At 52.6% G+C, this 26,218-nt stretch overlaps 1 protein-coding gene across 4 annotated transcripts in view; it reads right to left on the reverse strand.

Annotated features, from left to right (window-relative positions):
• Lingo1 (leucine rich repeat and Ig domain containing 1) overlaps window positions 1–26,218 on the reverse strand; it is a 180,943-nt gene that overhangs the window by 22,367 nt on the left and 132,358 nt on the right. For 2 of the 4 annotated variants that reach the window (XM_041638567.1, XM_041638566.1), the window contains one exon: window positions 11,703–11,935. The exons of the other annotated variants lie outside the window; for them this stretch is intronic. The gene's annotated coding sequence lies outside the window, so the exon portion shown is untranslated. The remainder of the gene's footprint in view (window positions 1–11,702; window positions 11,936–26,218) is intronic. 4 annotated transcript variants of the gene reach the window in all.

The raw sequence follows: 26,218 nt of genomic DNA on the forward strand, positions 1-26,218 counted from the left end.
ACTCTCCAGCTCTTGGGGGCCCTGGGCTCTGTGCTTGGCAGAGCAGCTGCTCCTAAGGGCCTGGGCTTGGCGGTCCCCATGGAGCACACGAGGGGAAATTCGAGCTAATGCGTGCAAACAGGCAGCTCTGTTAGCAAACCCATTCATTAAGCACTCATCTTGAGTTCCGATGTCCTGGAGACCCGTCTATTAACTCAGAACCTGTTGTTCTCTGAGGCTACAGGCAGTGTAGTAGATCCAGAGGCCCTCAGGCAGCCTCGGGTTCTAGTTCTCATACTCCCTCTAACTGTTGTGTGACCCTGCACAAGTCACTGCTCTTTCCAAATTTCAGTTGCCCTCTAATAGGCGGAGCTAAGGTGACTCCCAGTGACTCCTGCCTTACAGTGTCTCCCTGGGTCATCCCAATCCCCCTGAGTGCAGATGGACCAACTGACTCACCTCCTTCCCCTTTCCAGTGTCCTAGGGCTTCACACAAGTCAAGCAAGTATTCTAACCATCGAGCAACACCTCCACTCCCCGACTCACTTCTGATGAGTAGAATGTGGCGGAAGAGATGGGATGTCACTTTGGATATAAGATTATAAAAAAGAAAAGAGAAGATGCAGCCTCTGTCTTAGGTGTTTTCTGTCCATGGTCACTTGTTTATTCTAAGGGAAGCAGCTGCCATGCCATCAACAGCTCTATTGAGAAGCCCACTGGAAAGGAACTGGTGTCTCTAGTCAGCACTACAGGACCCAAGGCCAGGGAGCCAACATGGAAGCAGGTGTTCCTCGAGCAGGACTCTGGGAAGATCACAGCTCTCTGAATACCTTGACTGAAGCCTCAAGAAACCCTGAGTCAGAGAAGCAACTCTGCCTCACTTGGATTCCCTCCCTGAACAATCTATGAGGTCATATTATTTGATTCAAGCCACTGCATGTGGGGATGATTTGCTACAAAGCAACACGCACCTAAGGCAGGCTCCACCTGTTACATGTGTGCAACCATTCCTTGCTCTCACCCTGGCTTGGGGCACGGGGATAATTCAGGCAAAGTGCCTCCTGCCAGTGGGGTGAGGAACTGCACAATAACTTAGCGGCTCCCTGATAAGGTTGAAAAGATGCATAGTCTGTTACTCAACAGCTCCATGCTGGGTACATATCGCAGAGAACCAGGCTAGCACAGAAAGGGCCACTACGATGCTTTTGTAACAGTAGAGGTCAAAAGCATTGGCTATACCTCTCAGTGGCAGGAAGATGGACAGAGTACAGTGTGATCACACAACGGGATATCAAATGATGATGACAGACCCAAGAGTCACACAAGCTAGTTCAGACAATCCCATAATGCAGTGTGGAGGAACAAAGCAAAGATACACACAGGGCCGCAACATTATGTCACATTCAAAAGCACAGCTTTCTACACACAGGGGAGGTATGCGCACAGGAGAATGACCGCCACTCTGGGAGAGTGCCACTTCTCAGAGAGGCAAGTACCCCCCACGAGCCCCACCCTGCTCCGAACTGTGTTAATTGCTCAATTGGCAACTCATTTGATTCCTCAACAGCCCCATAGGAGCCATCCTATTATTTGTTCTTAGGGAAGAAACCGAGGCATGAGGTACCCAGGGAGATAACCCTGGGCTCCTACATCTAGTGGGCACCTGGGGCTTGGTTCTCACTCTGCTGTTCACATGGGGGAAGAAATGGCCTCTAGCTATTCTTTGGTCACATGGGACACTTTTCCTCTTCCTAAATATTGTAGGCTGAGATGTGGCAAATCTTAATCAAGCAGTTTGTGGTATTTGTGGAGCCTTCGAGTTCAGTGCAGCGCCAGTTACTAGACCTGTGAGGGAGGCTAAAACCAGGGAAGAGTGCACGAAGAAGGCGGGAATAAGGCCATCCAGTTCAAGACAGTTCGAGTTTATGTTGGCTCAGTTTCACAGACAGATCAAGGTTGAGGTTAAGGAATATGACTGAACATTTGTGTCATTAGAGGTCCTCACATAAGCCTCAACCACATCCGTAGAGGGACTGTGGCCATCCCCATTTAGCCTGTGGGGAAATAGTACCAGAAAGGTTGAGCATCTTCTCCAGCCCACACGGCAGACATGAGATTAAAGGGACATTCTCTCGTTTCATCCTCCCCTGCCTTCCTGTGATAACATGTAGACAAGAGTCCAAGATTTGCTGCCCACTGGGCTATCTCAGTCTAAACTAGGTGAGCTGAGGGGATTTGGGAGGAAGGGGACCAACTAGAACAGACTTCCCATCCTGGGATAAAGAGGCAGGTACTTCAGTGGACTCTCTAGTGACGAGGTACTCAACCATCCATCCTTCTATCCATCCACTCATCCATCCACTCATTCATATATCACTCAACAAACATTTGCTACGGCCTTCTCTGTGCCTCCAGAGCCCATAGTCTAGCAAACAAGATTCAGCCCAGTGTGATGGCAGGCTGTGTTTGCACACGCACACACACACAGAGAGCAGACACCAGGGAATCAGGACAGGCATGCAGGAGGGTAGTCAAGGCTGCGCTGAATCAAGGAGTGAGGAGACAGTTATGTGTACAGAGGTGGGGAAGTACCCCACATAGACAGCAAAGAAGCAAGGACCCCACCTTTGGGTGGGAAAGGCCGCTGCTAGCCAAGGAGACTCTATGGGGTGTGAGGCCGAGTTACTGCCACCTCCTCAGTTTGTAGGCAGCTGGATCCCTGGGCTATGGCAGCCCTATGGGGCAGACTGGGCCCTGCTCCAGAGGGATTTAGAGCAGGGGAGTTCAAACCATAACAGCGCGTGTAATTATGTGCAAAACTGAAGGAGGGCTCCTTAATAATTGATGGTAGGAGAGAGTAAATATCGGCAGAGGCACCCGGCTGCATCGCCCCGTCCCGTCTGGCTGGGGCCCAGGGCAGCCGCCGGGCTGCTAATATGCCTATAAATTATTGAACTTATAAAGAAGAAAGCAGGTGTCATGTCGTACCCATAAACAGCTTGTTATCTAAGACTAACGAAGGGGCGGCGGGCCCCTTGGCATGGCATCCGCACCCCTATCTGGATTACAGGGGGGAACCAGAGGCAGAGAGGAGAGTCCAGTCTGTCCCATTTCTGGCCTCCCGCCATCTGACCTACTGTGACATCTGGCAGTCCTGGAAGGGGAGAGGAGATCAGAGTCGTGGTGAGAGCTAGCCAAACTGTGGACAGTGGACAGACGTGGCCATGCACCTGCCTCAGGGGTTGAGGAGCAGGAGAAATTGGGAGGCCTGTGGGGCACATTCCCTAAGGAAGCCACTATTGACCGTATCACCCTGGCAGACCACCTGTCTTCTCCGAGTGGCTTTCCACTTCAGTTGCCTGGGCTAGTCTATTTCGGTAGACGATGAGGAGGGTCCTACGAGTGTACATGCATGACATTCCCGGTGCAAAGCAGGCTTTAGGAATGGGTGCTCCTCCCCATCTACCTCCAGCACACAGAGCCTCCTAATTAGATCAGGCCTAATGAGGCTTCTCTCTGCCAGGCTGTTTACGCTCCATTAAGACCCGAGTCCAGGACAGCAGCTGGGGAGGCACAGTGAAGTGGGGGAAGGTGCTGGGCTACCACCTAGCCCACCCAGGCTCCTCTGTCTACAGGCATCTCATCCCAAGGAGTAGAGAGGGTGGTAAATGGACACAGGGCGCCAGAGTTAGCGCTGCCAGAATTGGCTCCCAGGAGTCTCAGAGGTGCTCACGGCATGCTCAGTTCTTTGTCAGGGGAGGCTTGCAAATCCTCCAGTGAGTAAGACAGCAGCGAGTAAGGTGCAAGCCTGGCACACCTCTTGGGCTGGCAGCCCTTACTCAGTTCTGATACCCCCAAAAGGCATATTCCTCAAGTGGACGGAAGGAGAAACTCCTAAAGCTCTCACCAGGTGAGTCTCAGCGTGGCGTCTTCTCTCTGGGGAGGGGGTCCTCTCATGTTATCGTCTATAGACTCAGTCTGTCCTCAGTATCTGCTTTATAGACCCAACACAGAGGCCCTGTGGCTGTCCAAAGCCAGGCAGCACTGAAGCATCTGGAGTCTGGGCTGCTGATCTCCCCTTGACAGTCGGACCTCAAGCTTAGCCTTGACCAGGTATACAGTGTGACAAGCCAGGAGCTCCTTCCTACCTGGCTATCCAGCCCATGCCTACTGTGGTTGCGCCAGGTTGGGGTGGTAGGAGTCTGTGATATTAGCTAGACTGGCATAGTCAGAGAAGGGGTGGAGGAACCCTCAAGGTGCAGCCCACTCTGGGCTTTAAGGAGAGCTGTCTACCCTAAGAGGGGCATCTTTAGTCTGGGACCACAGGCCATTTGTGACAGATAGGACCATCAGTCTAATTTCTAAGCTTATAGCAAACTGAGGGGACAGTGCACAGAGATGTAGCAGAGTGGCCACCAGGGGGACAGCAAGGCAGGACAGACCTCTGGGCAGGGAGCAGGTAGACGTAAGTCCTTGGATAGTGGGTACGGTGTGGCCACATGTCAGAGGAGACCGGATCTCTGGAGCAGACTGAGGCAGCCTCCAGACCCTCTTCCTTGTTTGTCCAGGCAACACACTGATGGCGCTGAAGGGAAAAGCTGGGACATGTGTGATGCCAGGCTGTACCCTGGGGCTAGAGGCCACATGAATTCAGTGACGGGAGGGAGGCTAGGAACCTCTGATCTGCTGTCTCCGTGGGATCTGCTCTGCCCGTACAAGTCTACCGGCCCCCATCTACCAAATCAGACATTCTGTCCCTCCTGTGACAGGCAGTGTGTGAGGACCCCACTGTACACCCAAGTCAGGTTTCATACCCCAGGAGTCACAACTATGGTCCAAAAGCAGCAAGTCAGAGAGAAACTTGCAGAGACTTGGTGTTGTTTTCTGGTAGGTTGAAGATCTTTCTGCAGCCCTCACTCCCCTCTAATATGGGATGGGGTCTCTTTGTCCACAAGGCAGTGGTATGTGTGATGGCTGGGTGAAGCTTCTGGAACATGGTCTTTCCTGGCCAAGCACTAAGGTAGTTCTTTCTGTGCCTGCCTTGTCTGATCTAAGCTCTTGCTCCAGCAGAACTTGAGACCCCAGTGAGATGGCTCATTGTGATCATCCTGACCGTTGCGGCAGGCCCAGCACACCTCACCCTCAGGAGGAAGACCCATGGTGAGCAGAAGGCCAGTATGGCTTCTCTGTGCATATCTAGTTTGGGGACATGTTGGGGACATACCTGTGTAGTGTTGTGGGCCTGTGAGCCATGTATCAGGGTGAAATTTGGTGTCTTTTTCATCAGAATTCGGGAAGGTCAGCAGCAGACCTTTCTGCATCTCTTTCTGTTCTTCAAGGCCTGTCAGCCCTGGGAAAAAGCTCCTAATGTCCCGTGCAGTGTCTGCCCTCTGGGCAGAAGAGAGCAGAGAACACAGATGCATCCTTTGTCTGTCCTCACTGCCTGCCTGTCTCAAGCCCCACTACATGCGTGAGGGCCAGGTGAGAGAGGGAGGGTGTCTTGATTCCAGGGATCCCAGGGGAAGACCCAAGCATCTTCTTCCCGTTCTGTCCCTACCCCTTCACATGTGGCATTTCTGTCGCTGAAAAATGAGCTTGGCATTTCTGGGCAGAAAAGCACCATCCTGCAGGTCCATTTTTGAGATAATGGAAAATGGGCCCCAGGGCGTGTTGAGTGCAGGGGCAGGCTGGGGCCTAACCAGGCTCTCTCTCTCTCTCTCTCTCTCTCTCTCTCTCTCTCTCTCTCTCTTTAAAAAAAAAATTGAGACAGGGTTTCTCTATGTAGCGCTGGTTGTCCTGAAATTCGTTCTGTAGCCCAGGCAAGCCTTGAACTCAGAGATCCTCCTGCCTCTGCTTCTTGAGTGCTGGGATTAAAGGTGTGCACCACCCTGGCAGGCTCCTAGCCAGACTCTTACTGGCCACTTTTAAACTAAGGGAAGATGCAGTCCTACAAAGGAAGGGCAACATCCATTTCACGAAGAAAGATGAGGTGACTTGCTTTGGAGAAACCAGGACCCGTAGCTAGCCCTGACCCTGGCGACTGTCATGGAAGTTTGAGCTTAGACAGAGGTTCTCTGGATGGGATCCTCTTCATGAGCACTTGGTACGGATCGGGGGCAACCTGAGATTTTAGACCCCAGCAAGGCTCCCTGTAGTCTCAAATTTAAACTTGGGTGTGCACACTGAGGCAGTGTGTTCACACCACCTGCTAGGGTGTGAAACCAGCCAGAAATACCTGCGTTGTTGTGGTGGCTCAGCAGGCAAGTGGGGGAGACAGGCCTGGTATGCCCTCAGGAAGTCCCAGTGACTCAGACTACATTCCACTCCACCCCCTGCCCCACACATCCAGACACCCTTCCTCCTATACACATAGTCTAAGAACAGGCTTGTCTGGGAGCCGCAATCCTTCCTACCCAGAGCAGGGCAGGGAGGCTGCCTCAGACAATTCAGGGGGCCGGGGGGTCTGGAGTAAGGATCCCTGACTGTGGACCTGCCACCAGGAAGTTGGGGTCAGAAGGACCCTAGCACACGGTGGGATGGGTAGGATGGGCTGCAGACTCACTCACCCTCCCCCAGGAGTCACTCAAGCAGTAGGCAGACCTCTTGGCTACTCATTCCACAGTGGCCAACTCTTTGCACTTACAGCTTGGCTGTGGTATTTTCACATCGACGAGTTGGAGGTGGGGGTGGGGGTGTCTGTGTGTGCCTCATAGTTGGAGATAAATACCAGATCATGTCTGAAGCATAGCAAGCAGACAAACATATCTGGGGTGCCTATAAGTGTCTACCCATCCCACTTTCATGCCCACTGGTCCCAGATAAGTGCACGGTTGCTGCCTCTGAAGGTCCTCCCCTGTGTGCCTACTCCCCTGTCTTAACCAGCCCTGAAGAGCTGGCTCCAGACCTACTTTAGAGAGGTTTGAAGGCCTTCCTCAAGCCAACGACAGCTCTGGGCATGGAAAAGTGAGCAGGAGGCCCTTGCTGCTCAGCTCCTCATGTGGTGGGCACTGACCATTCTACTGGGGTGGGGAGTTGAGGAAACTTGGGGTATATCATACCAAATGCCCCCTCAGATGCCCCACTAGCTCAGGGTCCAGGAGGCCCTAGCACAGCCCCAGCTTGAATGAGCAAGCACACAGGAAGACCTCAGTTTCCCCATTTACCTGCCCTGCCTATCTTCCACGGCAAGGTGACAGAGGGGACATCTGCAAGAGCTTGCTTAGGTGAGCAAGAGGACAGGCACCCAACTGCAGTCACCTTCCAGCTTTCTCAAGAAAGTAGTGACCAAGACTCTGACCATCCCTGCTTGTACTTCAGTTGTGTGTCTATGAAACATGCGTGAGCCAGACACATGACCTGGAAAAGACCTCACAAACCAAACGTACGACCCCCAGCCCATCCCACGGTGGCGTGCAAGGGACCCCCACCTGGGCACATACGTGCACCTAGAGACTAGCACACAATAGGTATCACTTTGTTTCTGTCCCTCCAAGGAGTCCTGCTTCCCAGTATTCTGCTGTCATGGCAACCAAGAGAGCTAAATGGGGGGTAGGGGTAGGGAGGGAAAAAAGGGTTGAGGGACCTAACAGTGGCTTGGAATGAAGCTGGAGGCTTAAGTTCCTCTTTCTTTTTTATACCCCAAATATGGGTCACACCTCTGTGGGCAGTGGGGGGTGGACACGACTGGATGGAACTGTTTCTAGGGATAGTCAGCACAGAGGCCACCAGTCCATTGTCCTGGGAGTACATGCTGCACCTAGAAACCCTGAGCATCTTCCTGATGAAGGTCAGCGTCGGAGCAAACCCCTCCACTGAGCTCCCAGTGACTTCTCTGTCCACAGGGAAAGGCTAGCATTTCATGGTTCGGTAGGGTCAGCAGATGGCCAGAGAAGGGTGTGCCACATGGGGCCAAAGGGCAGACAGGCTCTGTGACCTTTGGGGCACTGCCAGGCCTTTAGTCTGTGCCCTCAGGTGCCAGGACAGTAACTCCATCTCATGCTCCCACAGCCCTAGGAAGAAAGTGTGCTGGCATCCCTACCACACAGGAGGCAGAGGCCTGGGGAGGCAGGGAAGTCACTCAAGGTCACAGAGGAGTGACTGATAGCCGGGGTACTCATCTCCTGAGGAAGGCAGAGACCCAGCACCCATATGAGCTAACCACCTGTCTTACTGACATGGTACTGGAGGCCTGTCTCCCCAGTGGCCGTGCTAGTGGGGATCCAGAGATGGGCAGGGTAGGGATGACCAGTTGAGAACACCAACCCCCTAGCTCTTGACCCAGAACTTGTCTATACCAGACCCGGCCAGTTGGTACCAGGATAAGAGCAAAGGGCACCCAGGTTCTTTTATGGAAGTCAGAGCAAAGGAAGCAGAGAGTGGCCGGAGCTACAAGGAGGAGGGAGGCAGCCTTGTAGGGAGGACTCTAAGGGCCTTCCTAGAGGAGCCCGCGGGAGGGACAGGACCCGCTGCAGGACCCAGCCAACAGACAGGGCCATGGGTACCCAAAGAAACGATAAGAGCAAGTACTGAGTGGGAAGGCTGGAAGATCCAGGTCTAAACTAGGCCGTGGAGGGGCCATAATGGTCTTGAGTGGATCTGGAGGAGGAGTAAGCACGAATATGTGCCACGGGACCTCCTTCCCCAATACAGGGAATCTTTCTAACTCCATGCCAAGATGCCACAGGGACCAAGAAGTCCAAGAGCCTCCTCCCGGTGGGGCAGGATGACTCACAAATGCAATGGCAGGATTAGTGGTGGCTCATGTCTTTTTCCCTTAGTGCTGCCTTTGAACCCAGGTTCCACAGGACAGGGACACTGGTGGCCGGTGTATCCCAGCAGCTGTGGGGCGATTGACAGCCTTGCTGAATGCTGTCCCAGGTGGCCCAGGAAAGGCCCTGGCAAAACCATGCACTCCACGCTGCCCCTTCCCATGCCCTTCACTTTGGTCTGCCCTCCCCCACCCCACTTTCCTGTCTCTCTATCATTGTTCCTGTGTTTTTAGTCCTCAGCACTTTTTCTGAAAGAGAACAGCTGGGCTGCTGGAGTCACAGAGGAAATATTTTTTTTGACTACTTTGCAGATTCCCCTCCTCTATGAAAACTGATGCCACCATTGCAGATGGATTGACAGACAGACAGGAAGGTATCTGTTTCCTTGCCTCCTTCTCCCGGGGTTCTGTTTTGAGGGGGGAGGAATGGTGGTAGAGGGGGACGGGTTTGGTATTGGGTCCTTCCGAGCATCATCAGTCCCATTTTACAGATGAGGATGCTGAGCCCCAAGATCACCTAGAAACATTAGCCATTGAGTTTCCATTCCCACAAAAGCAAGCATTTAAGGAGAGCTTTCTGTGGGCCAAGCGCAGTGGTTCTGAGCCAGACACATTGTTGCTGACACTTTGCAGAGAAGAAAACAAGGCTCAAATGTGCACATGGCTACTCTGATAGATGCCCCTCCCTCTCCAAGTGAGACTTGACCCCGTGACCCCACAGCTTCCCACACTGATTGCTGTAGCGTGCCTGGCCTGACCCTGACTCCTATAGCCAGAGGGGGAGAGCGTTCAGATGGCCAAGTCTGTCTCAGCCTCTGGCCACCCTCTTTGGGTCTCAGTGACCTTACTGTGAAAAGGGGAACCAGGGTACACTGAGTCTCAGGGAACAAGTAAAATGGGATTGAGCCACCAGTACCATGTTGGCCTGCCTGTGCCCCTTCCCAAGTGTCATCCTCCTCATCTAATTCTGCAGGATTTGCATAATATTAGAAGGGAGAGGTGTTTGCAAACTGTAAAGTGGTGTGCAGATGAAGAGAAGGGGCCATACCTTCCCTATAGCTCTGCTGTTAAAGTATCAGGAGGCCAATTTGCTGTTTCCAGTGTGCTGTGTAAACAAGTGCACAGCATGTGCACCTGTGTGTGTGTGTGCACATGTGTGTGCACGTGTGTGTGTGTGTGTGTGTGAGAGAGAGAGAGAGAGAGAGAGAGAGGGAGGGAGGGAGGGAGAGAGAGAGAGAGAGAGAGAGAGAGAGAGAGAGAGAGATTGAAGGCTCTTGGAGGCCATGCCATGGAACCTAAAAGTGAGGGGGGATTTCAAGATAATCTTAAAAGCCAAAAAAAAAAAATTAATATGTGTCAAAAGGAATAAGGAGGCTTAAATGGCTCCCAGGTGGGACACAGAATAAAAGAGTCCTTGCTGTTACTTTTTGATTGTCTCCATGCTGGGAAGACAGGCAGAGGGTCGCCATGGCAACTCTGGGCATCCAGCAGGGGGCAACCTGGACCCCGCAGGTTTTGTCTGGGTTGAGCAATGATTCAGCCCAATGGAGTTCAGAGGCCAGATCTGGGTCCAATCCAGGCAGGACCCTTGTCCTGAATTCCAGTTTCCTTCTCTTCTGCAAGTCACTCGAAGGGTAAGAAAAGGACAGATGGGAGTTGTATAGTGAGTGGAGAGGCCAGGTTAAGGAGGTGGAAATCTCAGAACGCGGGCACAGTCAAGGCAGTCTGAAAGGTTGTCACAGAGAGGAGAGAGGCCATGTGTGGGCAGCACAGAGCATGGGATGAGGAGTGGGTAGAGGAGGTGGTGAGTAGGCTGGAGAGTACAGGCTTGGTCTGGCAGCTGTCCTCAGCCACTCCCAGCCTCTGCTGAGGTGGTTTTTCCTGGGCTGGATCTAGAGTATGTTTAGCCTCATTGGTGGGCTCCACAGGTCAGGATCGGCCAGAGAGATGCACAGAGAAGGAAAGCCTCCATGGGAAAACCAGCTATGGTAGATCCATCCATGCATGCACACTTCATACATAGAATTATTTCTTCCTGTATGTGTAGCTAAATGTATGTATGTGTACATATGGCGGCCCGAGGCTGGTGTCAGGGGTCTCCCTTGACCACTCTCCTCCTTATTTATTGAGGCAGAGTCTGCTGGTTGAATCCAGAGGTTGCCCATGTCCAGCTAGCTGGCTTGCTCTGGGGATCCAGGGAATCTGCAGGAATTATGACCTTCTGATGGGTTCTGAGGATTTGGACTCGTTCTCACATTTGCACAACAAGAACCTCATCCATAGAGCTATCTCCCTAGCCTCACAGAGGCCATGTTTTGGGAACAAACTGGAAGAGTGAGCTCTCTGTTTGTGGAAATGTAACTGCAAGCTCTGCCTCTGGCACCCCTGCGTCCCAGGGCGTGACAGTCAATCAGTATGTTCCGAGAAAGTGAATGAGTGACAGAGACTGAATGAGCAGTGTGCAGAAAGCTGCATGGGAACCTAGGAGGCAGTTAACACCTTCTCTCCGCTAATTTGCAGGCTGGTATTGAAAGAGCTAAACAAGCTAATGAAACCCAGCTGATCTAAAAATGGCAGGTGATAGTGTTGCTGCGAAGCTAAAGGAATCTGAGTGTTGCATGACCTGGGTTGTAGCCAGAACTATGGACAAGCAAGATCTAGAGAACATGGCCCTGGATCCTTGTGAAGGTCAAATAGCCAAACCTCAAATGTGTACGAAGCTGTTGTTCGTACTAGGACCGTCTGGACCTAGGGTTTGTTCCAGTCATAATTGGCACTAACAAGCAAAGGCCGATGCACGTGCTATCTCTCGCTCAAGGTTCTTGAAATCACACCATGCAAACAGCTTTAAATAGAGAGCAAGCACACCCAAGCTTCCGTATGCTCGATCAGCAGAATTCCCCCCGAATAAAAGATGGTAGTACCAGTCTGGTCAGTGCCATGCTGGCCTCTTTACCTGAAGAACTAGTTAGCTCTGTCCAGTCTGTGTCCAGGGAAAGGGGCTTGGTGTTTTTAGGTCTTGAGGTCTTTGGATCTCTGGATTGATCCTCAGGGATTCTAGGCTGAGGTTGAGCAAGAGAGGCCTCAGGATGCTTCTTAAATTCTGAAGAAGTCAGGGAAAGCCAGAGTGGAAAATCCAGAATCCATTTCTCCTTCATGCCAGATCCCAGAGGGAGGCTCACGTGACTCCTGAAAGGTAGGCACAAATAGACCAGGGAGTCAGCCAGCATGAGGGGAGGTCATTACTAAGTGACTTCAGGCAAACCTTGCGCCTTCTCTGAATTAAGAACTCGATGGGACAGAAGCATCCCTCACAGAGCCACTGTGGGGATCAAACAAGAAGGCAAACACAAAGTGCTTCATCAATGAAAAGTGCCAGGAGGCGTTGGCACTATTCCTGCTGCTGCTGGGGATTCATTAGGTAGAAGGGGGTCTCTGGGCTTCCAGTAGTGCATGGTAAGATGACAGTTGACAGCTATCCTCTCTTCTCAAACAAACCCACCATCTCTTGCCTGTGGCTGCAGCTGGGGAAGACACATGGAGCATGTGCATGTGTGTGTGTCGAACACGTAAATCATTTCCCCCATATCAATATCTCCTCTGGGTGACATCTGCCCCTCATCTGCCACAGATGCTCAGTCTTCTGTCCTTCCATGACTGAGTTCCTGTGGGGCCCAGCAGGGTCTAGCACTCAGGGCCTGACCAATGGGGAAAGGTCAAAGGCAGGGAAAATGGGTAAGGCCCTCCATCCTGCTGTGGTTCCCTCAGTTTGAGGAGATGTGCCTCACAAGTCTAAAGTCAGATGCGGGGATGGGGATTGAGCACATTACTGACAGAAGACTTAAACCCAAAGAGAAGTTACCCAAGACCACAGCCCTGTGGCTGTGGACGCAGGTCTAGAGGTCAAGGTGGCTCTGAATTCCAGGTGTCTTGAAACCCAGTTTTCTGTTCTGGTCCACTTGGGCTTCAATGGTTCAAAGTCCTATTTCCATTGTTCCCTACACGCCAGGCCTCCCTTACTCACTGATCTTAAACTCTAGGGCAGACCTATGCCAGGGAGGGTGGCATCTTCCTGTGAATGAGAGACAGGTTCCCCAGCCAAGTGGGCTACCCAGACCCCCTAGGCCCTCATGGAGTCGAATGGAACATTTGTTGAATGGAATCGAATTTACTGTTCGATTGCAGGAGATGTAATTTGATCTGGGTCTTATGAAGTCCTTAATAGAGTTAAGGCATTACTAGGATCTGCTGCTTTTTCATTTGTTAAAGGAGGTGCTGGGCTGGAAAAGGGACTCGGCAGAGTGAGGCACCTGGCTGTTCTTCCTGCCCCAGCTGCCTTCATGCTGTACCCTGGGGAAGTCGCCATCTGTCTTCATCCCAAAGCTAAGGTCTTCATCTCTGAAGCAGGGATTGTGGATGCTGATGACTTATTTGAGGGACATGGCCAGGGAAGGGAAGGGAGGGAGGTGGGTCTCCTTGGAGCTGGGGCCCGGGGGAAAGGAGCTCACAGTCATTAGATACAGTCTGTGTGTTTCCCTCAGTGCACTCAACGCTCACAGCATCCGTGTGTGGCGGGTGCCTGGGGCTGTCGTGAAGAGATGTTTACCGATTCCCTCAGAGATTCTTTTTCTCTAAGCGTGGGGTTAAAAATTGCACTCCCTTGTCCCCTTCAGAGTTACATGTGTCTCAAGCTTTGACCAACGAAACTTTAGTGGAAGCTACATGAGTCACAAGAGAAAGTGGCCATGCTTCTTCTTGCTGTCATGGCAACTGTGGATATACATCTTAAAATGGTGGGTAGCCATCAGCCTGGGGTCTTGAGTGACAGTCAGAACCAGCTAGTCCCTGTAACAGCCTGGGAATGGAGCTTGTGTTGTTCGAAGTCCCAGGAGTTTAGTCATCTAGTTTGACTGGTCCAGTGCAGCTGTGTTCCCCCAACAATGTGCTGTGGGAGCCAGAATGGGTAATCAGTAAAGACAGGGCTCAGTCCCAATCCTTATGATGTCAGGACCACATTCTTTCCAAGCCAGGCTCTAGTGGCTACAGTAGGCTGGCCAGATGTGGTCATGCAGTGTCCCTAGGCAGTGGGGACAGGGTCTGAACGCACTAACCATATCTCATCTTCTACTCTTTGCTGAGCACTGTGCCCCGCAGCCTTCACATGGGAACGCCTGAGAATCGGAGGTCAGAGGCTGGGCACCTTCGCAGTGGTCGGCCCTGAGAGGGTTGACACTGTTGAACTGCAGGCCTTTTCTGAGCCTCAGTCCTTTTAGGTGTCACACACTGCCACACCCCCTGGCTATTTCAGAAACTAAGTGAGATTTGGGCACACAGTAGGACTCCACTCCCAGGCTCTGTTGTTATTGGGGGCCCAATGCCCCCTCCCCCTCTACCCCACAGCTTCCTGGGAAGAAAGCCAGATGTCCCTCCTTTGGAATCCTGGGCATACTTTCATCTCTTGGGTTCCTCCCTGACCCCTAGAGAAGGGAGGTCTTACACCTGGAGAAGTTGGCTCCCTGCCCCAAATTTCCTACCTGTTAACCACCTTCCTGCCAGGGCAGTTTCTTTCCCGGTCTTGATCACACCAAATCCCACACCACACCCTGCTCAGGTAGACACTCCCTCCAGGATTGGGCCCTATCTTTAATTTACCTATTGCAGGAGTCATGTCCTGAACTGTTATACCAAAGCACTGCCCACAGAGTGAGCTCCATCTGGGCTTCTCGCAGGTACATGGGAAGCCCCTGGGTTGGTGCCATTGGCCCACTGCGAGGACCTAGGCTTTAACAGTGCGGCCTGCATATGCTACCTTTAACTGTTCTCTATGTCACTGTCTACAGCGCTGAGCAACCAGGGACATGAGAGAGCACAGCCCTCAGAAAGGGTCCAGGAAATGGACAGAGACATCAGGCAGGAGGCAAGGTCATGCGATTTAGGGGTAATTTACTAAGGCCAGACGTAGTGATCAGAGGGATCTGAGATCCTGGTTTGGCCTGGGTTGAGCCCCAGGAAGAGTGGCCCCTGATCCATCGCCAGCAGTCCCAGACAGCCAACTGCTCTCTCAGAGCAGTCAGTCTGACTCTGCCACCCTCCTTCCTCGCCTCCTTCCACCCCCTTCCCCTGCCCTTTTTCCCTTCCTAAAAGCACAGAGAAATGGGATTCAGAAGCCTACACTGCCTGCAGAACATGGTTCAGCCGCCCAAAAGAGGAAATGCCAATGTGCGGGTTCTCATGGCAACTCCAGCTCCACCCCCTGCAGCCACCCAGTGCCCATATGGTGAGATTCGAGCAGGGCGCATTGACTCAGCCGGCCCTGGGCCTGACTGGGGCTGCCATGGGTGGTATGTTGGGTTCCTCGGCTGCCCTTTGGCAGCCCAAGCAGGGTGCCAGGATGTAGACTCGTTCTCAGGAGCCGCCTGCCCACCAAGTAGGGCTCTCTGTGGCCAGCAATGAACTGGTGCTTTCCAAGGTGGGCCTCGCCTGCCTCTTGCCCCTCTACCTTAGCTCTGATGTAAACCCTAGGTATGGGAGTTTCTAGTAAGGTTTGGAAGAGCACGGGGAGTAGTAGTGGAGTCAGGGGCTGTTTTTCTTGTCCCTGGCACTGGTACCATAATCACCTGCCCCATCTCAAAAAATGGTGAGGGTGCCCAGAGCCTTGACCTCTAAGTCATGGAAAGAAGAAGCAGCCCAAGCCTTAGCTGAGATGCCTAGGGCACCGCCGCTCCCTAGCCCCAAACCCCTCCTGTGCCCACCGGGGCAATGCCTGCCAGCCTGCCTTGTAGACAACCCTGTTTTTCCAGGCCAGCTGGCATTTCCGTGACTAATGTAGTGGAAACTAGTGCCAGGGTTGGGGACTGAAGGGCTGGTGCTAAGAAGAAGTCTTCTAGGGCTTGGCACCTACCCTGCATCCTTTGCTGGGGTCCTGTGGTACCAAGAAGCAGAAGAGAGGCAACTCCCTGGCATTTCCCATCTCCTCCTCACCTGACCCTAAAGTGCTTTCCTCAGACTTCATCTAGCCCTGTGCCATCTTTCTTAGGCGGGTATAGCGGGCTGAGGAGGAAGAGTGAAGAGTTAACCTGTCTGCTGCCCTTGCACCCATTCTCTCAGAAGGCTGTGAATCCCAAGCTTTCCGTGTGAGTCCGACTTACATCTTTCTTGCTTCTAAGCCTTCAAGCAGACATTTCTATGCATGTCAGAGCCAGAGAACCCCAAAGGCAGTGGACCAGACCCTACAGGAACACATGAATGGGTCACAGGGTGTAGAAACTACATGAGGTCAAATAGCAAGTCTGGGTCCAACAGGGCTGAGAAGCAAAAGCCCTTGTCTCCCTGCCTACGCCATCCTCAGAGTCCCAAACCGCTGCCTCAAATTATGTCTCCCCTCGACTGAAAGAGGGATGGATGGGTAGATGGGGGCAGGGAGCAGGGACTGTGGAACAGATGGGCTTGGAGGCTCCACAGCGGGGGCTTTGAGGGAGGGGGAGGAGCCCGGGAGAACCTGGAACTCTTACAAAGTTGCGAGTTAAAACATTCTTCACACTCCCGCCTCCTTTACTGTTCTGATGAACCAAGACGTGACAAAAATGTGTCAGATTTTTAAAAAACCACACACATACACAAATGCCAGGCTTGTATCTGCCGCCCGCCCAAGCTTGGCCCATCTGCTTCCTGGGGGTGGAAGGGAAGGGGCCTTAGCAGTGGCACCTCATTCTGGACAGCGTAGTCCTGGCTCACAATGGCCAAGGCCATGGTGGGAGGTCTCAGCTGGGTTCGCCATGGAGTTCACCACATGCCCTACCCCTCACTCTGAGCTGGGAGTAGCCTCCCCCTCACCTGCTTCAGCTGGGGGACCAGGGCTTGGAGAGCTCTCCCTTGATGTACAGACGGGAAGCTGAGGCCCAAAGAGTCACTCAACAAACACCAGCTGAGCACAGATTTGCTCTTTACCTCAGGCCCGTCAAGCAAAGGGGATCAGTGTTGGCAAGAAACACAGGCAAGCTCCCTGGCAGAGCCAGGCCAGAGAGGCACAACTGAGCAGTCAGCGAAAGCATGTGATAGACTGGGGTCTTCAAGGGAGACCTGGGCTAGCAACAGGGTCTAGGGAGACACTCAGCTGGGCCTCACTCCGCTGTGATGGGCAGTCGACTTCAGCATCCCAGAGTTGTGGCAAACAGGGACAAAGGTCACTTAGGCAGCTACTCTAAGTTGGGTTGAAGAAGGTCATCAGGAATCATGGGACTAAATGTGACTATGTGCACAGAGGTAGCTTAGAGAATAGTCAGTGCAGAGAACCTAAAGAAACTCCTCCAGGCTGGAGGCTTGAGCATGGGGTAGGACAGGGACTAGACCCTGCCAGGCCTGGTAGGTTCCTGGGGGGACTGTTGAGTATGCCAAGCACTGCTAGAGGAATGATATGGGCTTGTTCTGGGCAGATATGCAGAGGGCATCACTTCTCAGAGCCGGTCCTGTTTCTCTGAAGTACCCTGTTCTTCACCGCATTCTGGAGTCCAGCCTGGCCCAGGACCCATGTCAAAGAGGCTTTTGTTTCTTTGTTTGTTTTTTGAGGCAGGGTTTCACTTCATAGCTTTGGAACTCGCTTTGTAGACCAGGCTGGCCTCAAGATCATGGAGATTTGCCTGCTTCTGCCTCCCAAGTGCTGCGATTAAAGGCGTGCGCCACCACCACCTGGCTAAGGAGGCTCCTTCTTAAGAGCCTGGTTCAAATGCCTTAATGCCACATCTTCTGAGAAATGTCCTTGAACTTTCTGAGACAAGCAGGTGCAGTAGGCACAACATGGAACCTTTCCACCCTGAGGACTCAGGGACCCTCATCAGAGCGGTCACCCTGTCAAGTCCCCTTGTTCCTCTCATCTCAAAGCTATCTGGGCAGACAGACACCATCCTAGGCATGGACACAGGGCTTCGGAGAGGGCAAGGAGTTTGTCTCACAGCAAACAGCAATTGATAGTTAGGGTCCATTCAAAATGGCATCACCCCATCTGAGTTGTGAGGCTCTAGGGTCCTCCTGCAGAACAGTGGGAAAGCTGGGCAGGGTAGGCTGTGGCCTGCAGTGCTGGGCAAATGGGAAAAGCTGCCATGGTTGGGAGATTTCTAATGGGAGCCTGTTGGATCAGTTACTGTATATCCAGATAGCCTGACCTTGAAAGCTGGAGGCTGGGAGAGGCTGTGCACAGCCTAGCTGCAGAGGCCCAGCCTCCTCCAGGGAAGCGCTGGGAGATGGAGATGACATAATGGAGGGCAAAGGAGGCCTGGCAATCCAGTCACGGGTGGGGAAATCCTGTAGCCTCAACAGCCCCTCTCCACCCCTACTGGGACTATTGAGGAGCAAGTGCCTTTCTGGTGAGCCAGAATGGGCTTGGTTACATCTCCTGGAGCCCCAGTCCCTCCATTGCAACATGGGATTCCTGTGTCAGTGCCACAGGATTCATTTAAGGCTTAGAGACAAGCCCTGGAGGATGTTCGGGGAGCAGAGTCCCACAGCCCTAGGGCCCAGAGACTGGGGGATGTGCTTCTGGGTCCTCAGAGGGCCTGTGTGATGACCTGAACATCCAGAATTCTCTAAGGCACACCTTGAGGCCCTGGGATGAAGTTCCACCTGAACCCCACCCTCCCATGGAGGACTTTGAGCCCACGTAGCAGCATCTCCCTTGTCCCCGAGGGACCACGCACAAACACCTGTTGTGGCTGTCAGTGCTCAGGAAGTGTGGCTGGAAGGGGCTTTCTCCTCAGTGTCAAGTGGGAATGGGAGGAGGGAGAGCCTCGCCTCCCTCTTTCCTCTCCCATCCCTCAACATTATCCCTTCCTACTCATTAGAAATCCATCTGAGTTAATGGATTAATTAAATGATTTAATATATGCACAGTGTTAGAACAGTGCTCGACACAGTAAAAACTCAGCATTAGCAGTCAATGATTCTACCGCAGTGACACCCCCCCTCCATACCAGTGTCACAGGCTGGAAAAACTGCTAGCAGTGAGATACTACTTAGTATGAATTAGTTTTTTTTGTTTTTTGTTTTTTGTTTTTGTTTTTGTTTTTAAACCACGTTGTTTTTCAGCTCACCTTAATCTAAGGCCAGTCAGTTTTGGGCTAAGAGCCATTTTGGAGCTTGTTGTATGGGAGGCAAAATAAGCAAGGCATGGGCTTCTGTGTATTCAGTCTCAGGGTGACATCTCCAGTGCAGGTGGAGGAGGCGGAGTGAATGGCCTTCAGGACTAGGGTGTGACCCCAGTTCTCCAGGGGCAGGGTTTGGGAGCTGGCATGCACAAAAGTAGGGAAGACATCCCCTATACACAGGGAGTGTGGAGGGGCTCTGGGGGCAGCTAGGAAACAAGCTCCCCACCTGCTCCCTGAGGTGCTAGGCTTTGCAGATAAGGTAGGCAAGGGTGATTATGCACAGAGAGGAAGCAGCCTTCAGCTGGAATACAGGAAATGAGATGGGCAGGGGTGTGACGAGAATGGAGATGCAGGGTGGGAGAGAGCTGAGTGGGTTTTCAAACAGTTCTGGATTGAAGGCTGGACAGGGTCAGCTCTTCTTTGCCCTGCAGTATTCAGGGGTACACCAGGGATGGGGGTTGGTCTAACCTCTGTGATGACACTGAGAACACAGAGCCACGCAGGAGAATTCAGTGAGCCTCTGGTTGACAAGGTTTCATGAGAGTGGGGGATGAAAATATAACGTGAGGCTCTGTGGTCAGACTTACAGAAGTTCTTAGACAGCTTGGAAAGTAACAGGAATGTGGGAAGCCTGGGAAACAGTGGCTTCTCCTAGCCCAAAGCAGCAAGTAGGGAGAATAACTATAGATGGTCCCCCTTCCCCCACCAACAAAGATCCGCACCCACTCCAGGGCAAGCCACCCTTGGGGGTCTCAGATTTTGTCCATAAAATTGGGGTAATAGTGCCTTCCATGTTATCCAAGGCTCCAAATATGACCCATTATGGTCTCTACCTAGTTCCATGGCCGTTCTACCATCCAGGACAGCAATGTTCTCAGGACAACATTTAAGGCACAGGCCTTCTGCCTGCACAGGCCCTAGATTCCTTGTTTGGCCTGTGGCTGCATAATGGGAGGGTCATGAGGTCCTTTCATGGCGGACTTGCCTATTCGCCTCCATCTTCCTGAGCACTTCCTGCTTTTAACACTGGCACAGCCCCATGCCCACTGCCAGGATCCTGCAGGGCCTGCAATGGGGAAAATGGGATTGGATGACAGACACATTCACACCTTTCAAGATCCTCGCCACAGTAGTCAGGGTGTCCATATGCCCCTAGCCTGAAGGCTCCCGAGGCTCACAGTGCTTATGATGAATAAGGTCACATTTGTAGGGGACAACATGACACTGCAACTCCTATTCCTCTCCTCAGCTTCCCATGCCATTTCCAGTCCAGCTCCTGTCATGGAGGCCTCTGAGCACAAGGTACAGTTTGACTGGTTGGTCTACAGGGAGTGAGAGAAGGGATTTCCTATGTGGGTCATCAGACAAGAAGGATTGAGCTGGCTGGGGGCCTTAGGGACAAGAGGGTAGGAAACTGAGCCTTCCCTTAAAGTGAGGGACCAGCTGCCTGGCCCCTGGGCTCTCAGCGCCCCAGCCCCGGGTGTCTACTCCTAAGAGTTAGTGAATGGCCTCTCTGTGGTCTATAATAAACACCTCCAGCAAAGCCTGAATTCTCTGGCTCCAGATTGTAAGACAGTTTTGAAGCCAACAAACCCACTCCTGGGCACATACATGTGTTTTCATGATTGCACAAGTGCACACACATGTCAGACATACATCTTATGGTAGGGGAAGGCAGGTACCACACAGGTCTCTGGGTATAGACAAATCAAGGCCCTTTAGGCAGGCAGCCATGATGTCACCACACTCAGAAGGCAATAGTTAGCTTCTAAGAAGGCTGACAGAGTTTCTGGTCACCTCAAAACTCAAAAGACATTTTGAGGATCTGTCTCATCTCCATAAACATAAAATCTTCCCCTTTTGGCATTTGGAAGACCTCCCTTATATCTAGTTTAAACCAAATGTGCCATTCTTTCAACAGACACAGTCGGCACCCATGACCATGCCCTGGCAGAATGAACAAGAGATTGGCTGGGTCCCCTGAGGACTGTGCCAGGGCGAGTAAGACAGAACTTTGGTGCTGTAGGGGTGGAGGTGGGGAGGCTTCCAGTCGAGAACTCCCCTGGATGCCATCTCCCAGCTAAACAGGCTGGGCTAGCCAAAAAGTCCATCACCGTCTCCTAGCACACTGAATCTTCTAGCTGAGCCAAATCCTCGCTCCAAGCTCCCTTCCTAAACAGCAGTGGTTTCTTCAGTCTCCGCTCCGCCTCTTCTTACAGCAGACCCTTCTCCGCGGCATCGTAGCCAGACTCCACTTTACCACTGACACAGGGTCGTCCTCACTACACGGTCCTGGGTCCAGAGACCTAGGCTCACCCGAGACAGGTCACAAACCCTAGTCCCTCAGACGCCAGAGGCTGAAAGAGAAGGGTCATTGAGGACACGAGAGTATCTGTCACCCTCTGTGCCATATGCAGAGTGTCAAAAGTGACCTACTAGTGCAGGGCCTAGATAGAGGAGATTCTCAGGCCCCTAAGGTAAGGTTATTGGACAGGGAGGCCCAGGAAAGAGCTGGGCAGGGGCGCCACCATAGGGCCAGCAGGTCTAGGATCAGCCTCGGCCTCAGACTGCAGCCAGTACATGCCACACTTAGCATCTGTTGGGAGGATGGGGGAGGCTGAGGAGTCCTTTCTGGAAGAATGAACCAGATCTATTCCCACCTACTCCCCAACCCAGTGTGTGTGTGTGTGTGTGTGTGTGTGTGTGTGTGTGTGTGTGTGTGAGACTAGCAGTTGGAGCAGGGAGGGAGGACGCTTGCTGAAAGCCCTGGGAAATGAAAGAGAAATCCTCCCAAATCCCCAGCTGCCATCACTAATAGCTGAAATATGCTCTTGACAATAAGGTGAAAGGCTTTGACTCCCCAGCTAGCCCTACCACCAGGAGCTGGGACTCCTGGCCTGGCTGAGAGAAGAGCTTGAGACCTTAGATGATCAGGGCTTTGTGGCCCAGCCATGAGACCCTCTGTCTTTCCTGATGTCTCCTTCTAGGAAGTACTTCACAGCTCCTGTACAGCTGTTCTGAGAGGCATCAAGAGGGCACGCAAGGGTGGTATATTCACCAGCAGGTTCTCAGAGATGGCTGGGAAGGCCTTGCCAGCCTAAGTTGTCCCCTCAAGGTCCATGTCTTTCCACAGTACCAGCTATCAAGAGGTTTCCAGCAAGTTGACAGGGCCTGTCTCCAGGACTCGAGTAGGCCTTGTGAGGCACAGGGGAGAGCCAGGCCCAGCAGCAGCAGTCCCTGAAGCCTCTGGCTATGAGAAGGAGATGTCCCTGTATGGCTGCTGGCCATGCCTGGGCTCTTATGTCACTCCCTGTAGCCTCTGGCTATAGTGGGAGAGAAGGAGATGTCCCTGCATGGCTGCTGGCCATGCCTGGGCTCTTGTGTCCACACATGCCATAGACTCCTGCTTCCAGAACCCCATTCTGCACCCTACCTGCATGTGCATGAGCATGAACTTGCATGCAGTGGGCCCATATGTACCTCCTGAGTCCCGTGTGCATGGGCAGTGCTTGCTTGCTGCTTTTGTGGCCACTCTGGGTCCTATGGGTATGAGGGAAAGATTTCCAAGATTGGTCACTGGTGTCCAAGCCAAAACCTTAAAAACTGCTGGGAGCCAAGAATCCAGAAAGAGGCTCCTCACCACCTGTGCAGGTGCAGTGCCAGGTTCGTGTTCCACTGTGATCCCCATATCAACACTCCCTCTCCAGGCCTGGCCACCACCAGTCCCTGCATAGCATAGAGCCCAGTTATGCTGAACCCTAAGAGCTGGAGCTCCGCCCCCAGCCAAGGACTTCAACATGCCACAGAAGGGTTGAGGTACCTGCTACCGATTGCTTAGGTGGGACTCCAGCCTACTTGGGCTTTGTTTCCATTCTGCCTATCTCTGTTGCTACTGACTGCGTAGGTGGGACTCCAGCCTCCCTGGGCTTTGTCTTCATTCTGCCCATCACAGAGAATGCTGTGAACTGAAGGGCTTTCACAGCCGTGGAGGTAGCCATGACCCCAACAGTCCCCAGGCCAGCTCTAGCTCGCAGTGTCTGGCTCCTAAGCCCAATGCAGTCCTAGCTTGTCCGCACTCATCCCCTCAATGGCTGGCTCAGTTCTGAGGCTGGGGAACTGCCCACCCGTGAATGCTGACCTGCCCATGCAGAGAAAGGGAAAAGCAAAACTGGACCATTCCCTGGCTTGGCAGCAGTGTGTTCCAGACCCACTCTCCCTGGCTCAAGAGTCCTTGCATTGACTGGTCCCCCTTCCTGGGGTGTTTGTCCCTCACCAATGGACTGAACACACCTGCTTTTTCTTAACTGGAGTTCCAATGTTTCCATTGCTGGGCAGCCTTCTTCCTCCAATCCACCCATCCCCACTCAGCAAACATAGCTTAGGCCAGTTCCCCTACCCTGGTCAGGCCTGCCCAAGCTTCTGTCCCAGTAGGCTATGAACACCCTGACAGCACGACCATAGACCTTAGAACCCAGTACCCGGGGAGTGTTGGTTAAATGAATGGAAGATGTTGACAATAGGGCATCCTGGCCAAGTCCCAGCTCTACACTGAGACCTCAGCTGCCAGAGTCCTCCACTGTCACACGGTCACTCACCAGCCCCAGTTCAGTGTACGCCACAACCCTGGGGAATCGGAGCTATATTCAAGGCCTTTATCTCAGAGTGTATATAGTGCCCTGGGGTGTGGACACACCAGAGTACACGGAGTGCTTTTGGTACCACCCTGATGGACAGAGTGAAGACCTGATTCAGGACTGTGTCCAGGGTGGGGGCTGGGGTGCAGCTGCCTACCCTGGAGCTCCTTATGTACAAAGAGATGTTCGTAGGTGAAGTGATTTGGGGCAGAGGCAGGCAGAGGCTCATGGGAGATCTTGGGAGCCACACAGGCTGCTTTCTGTGGCCACAGCTTAGCTCTGCAGTCGCCTGCAGCTAATATGATTTCGTTGCACTCAGTTTCCCCTGTCTGTAAAACAGAAATGGTGAGTGGAAAATCAAATGCTTGTAAAAGCTTCTAATGTGATGGGGCACATAATGAGCGCTCAAAAAGCAGATGGGGCTGGAGGTGACTCAGGCAGTGACATGCTTCCCTTGTAAACACAAAGTCGGGTCAACAGGATATGTTAAAGCAAACCTGGGCAAGGCGGCTCACACTTGGAATCCCATGTGCTAAGAGGCAGAGACAGGCAGATCTTTGTGGCTCAATGGCTGGCCAAACTAGTCTACTTGAGAGCTTCAGGCCAGTGAAAGACTGCCCCCCAATATATATTTATATAGACAGTGTCTGAAACAATACCCAGTGCTACCCTCTGGATTCTACATGCATGTAGACACATGTGTCTCTACATACATGCTGCAATCTCCCCCCCCCCACACACACATACACAAACAGACCTGCACCGCTGGTTTGCTTTAACGCTGGTCCAGGTGTCAAGCCCTGGCCAGGCCACGGTCAGTGATAAGGAGGAGGCAAAGGCGGACTACCGGGCGAGTCACTCAGCCTGTCTGTAGTGGCTGGCGTTCTCTCTCTGAACTGAAGGATCTAGTCGTCTGGACAGCAGTGTATGGAGGCAAATAGTACCACAGAAGGTTGCTGACCCAAGCACTCTCTGTGTTGGAAGAAGAGCAGAAACCTGAAGTGACAGATCAGGTCTGGGAGCATTCCTGCCCCATGGGGGAGCCATGCCTGCTCCAGGGCAGGGAGCCCATCTTTCCTACACCAAGGATAGTCTAAGTTGAAGCTCTGTCACCTCCAGCAACCCAAGAGGCCCTTTGATGGAGTCTTCTAGGGCTACAGTGGCCTTAGGCTGAGCAGCCAGGACTTGCCCAGAACTTTGGAAGCTGCTCTATAGGCCAAGCAGTCCTGGAAGAATGGGGGCAGGTAGGATAAAGTTCTGGGAATAATGGGCAGAATGGTGGATGCTCTGGGTGAGCTGTGTTAAGGGGCCACAAGTGTCTATTGGAAGAGATAGTGGCAGAGCAAAGTGGAAACGAGAGGTTGTCTTTCTTTAGCTCAGAGCCCTCACTTCTCCCTCCTTAAGGCCCCTCCGCCCCCATCAGTGTGCCAGTGTGCCATTAGCAGCTGACATTCATAAGCCACAGCGCCTCTTTTTGTCTGCCGGACCAGGCTCAGCCAGGAAGAATTGCTAATTGCAGTCATGATGAAAAAAATACAAATGAGAGTGGCCATCCTGGAACCACCTGTTTGAGGTGAAGAGCTAGCTGCGGCCTTCTCTCCAGGACACTGTGGGGGGGGGGGGCAGAGGGAGGAAAGCTGGCTGTGGAGAAGGGAGTATCTGCTGGCTCCAGGAAACCTTGCTATGGAGAAGGGAGTATCTGCTGGCTCCAGGTAAGCTCGCTGTGGAGAAGGGAGTATCTGCTGGCTCCAGTCATCTATTTCCTAGGCAAGGTCTTCTCTACCAAGGACGCAGAGCTGGGTTTGCACCAAGAAGAGGATCTGCCCCAGTCATATATTATGACTTCAGACCTGTCTCTGCCTCTTTAGGCTTCAGTGTCACCTTCTGCCATATGGGTATGACAATTCTAATTCCTGTCTGCAATACTGTGTAAAGGAGGGAGCAAATGAGAGGCAAGAGTCAGGCCTCAAGAGGGTGCTCCATAGGCAAATGAAGGAGGTTTATGGACTAGGGCAGACAGGGGTTGGAGCAAAGGTGCCAGGGACAGGCATGTTCCAATTTAATGAACTCTCAGAAGCAAATACCATTAACACCCCCCACCAAGTACTAAACTGTGATCCAGATTAAACAGATTGACAGGCCCACACCAGCAGGAGTCTGCTACCTCTGAGCCTGGGAGTGGCGAAGGCTTTCCCAAGTCATACATAAACCCTGACCAAACTCACCTGCAGGGCAGCCCTTTTCTTGAGAGAGCCTAAGAACTCCACAGGTGGATGGAATCAGAAAAAATGGGCTCACTGAGTGGCTTCCAAGATAGCTGGACAGCAAGCATGAGAAACACAGATGCTGGATGGGCACATATGAACTGGCATGATCGGGGTTACTTACATACATGTTAGGTTATATGAACATATACATACAAAAAAGAGGCAAATGTCAGATATGCACACTCAAAAACACACCTCAAACACACAGACATGGGGAGACACATGCATAATCTGGGGTCCAATACACTCACACACACACATACACACACACACACCATCCGAGGCCTCAAACTGGGCTCTAACTGGCCCTTGAGGTCCTCTCTGCTGAGAAGAAAATAAAAAATCCCATGCTGCCTCTAGGCACACATGGCCTCTCTAGCCCTGGCAAACCAAGCAGCAGAGATTAGGCTGGCTGGGAGGCAAAGCCCAGCATGG

The sequence above is a fragment of the Microtus oregoni genome, unplaced genomic scaffold (genome assembly GCF_018167655.1).
Source record: "Microtus oregoni isolate MIOR12 unplaced genomic scaffold, Mior012 000055F_ref0000237, whole genome shotgun sequence".
NCBI classification, from domain to species: domain Eukaryota; kingdom Metazoa; phylum Chordata; class Mammalia; order Rodentia; family Cricetidae; genus Microtus; species Microtus oregoni.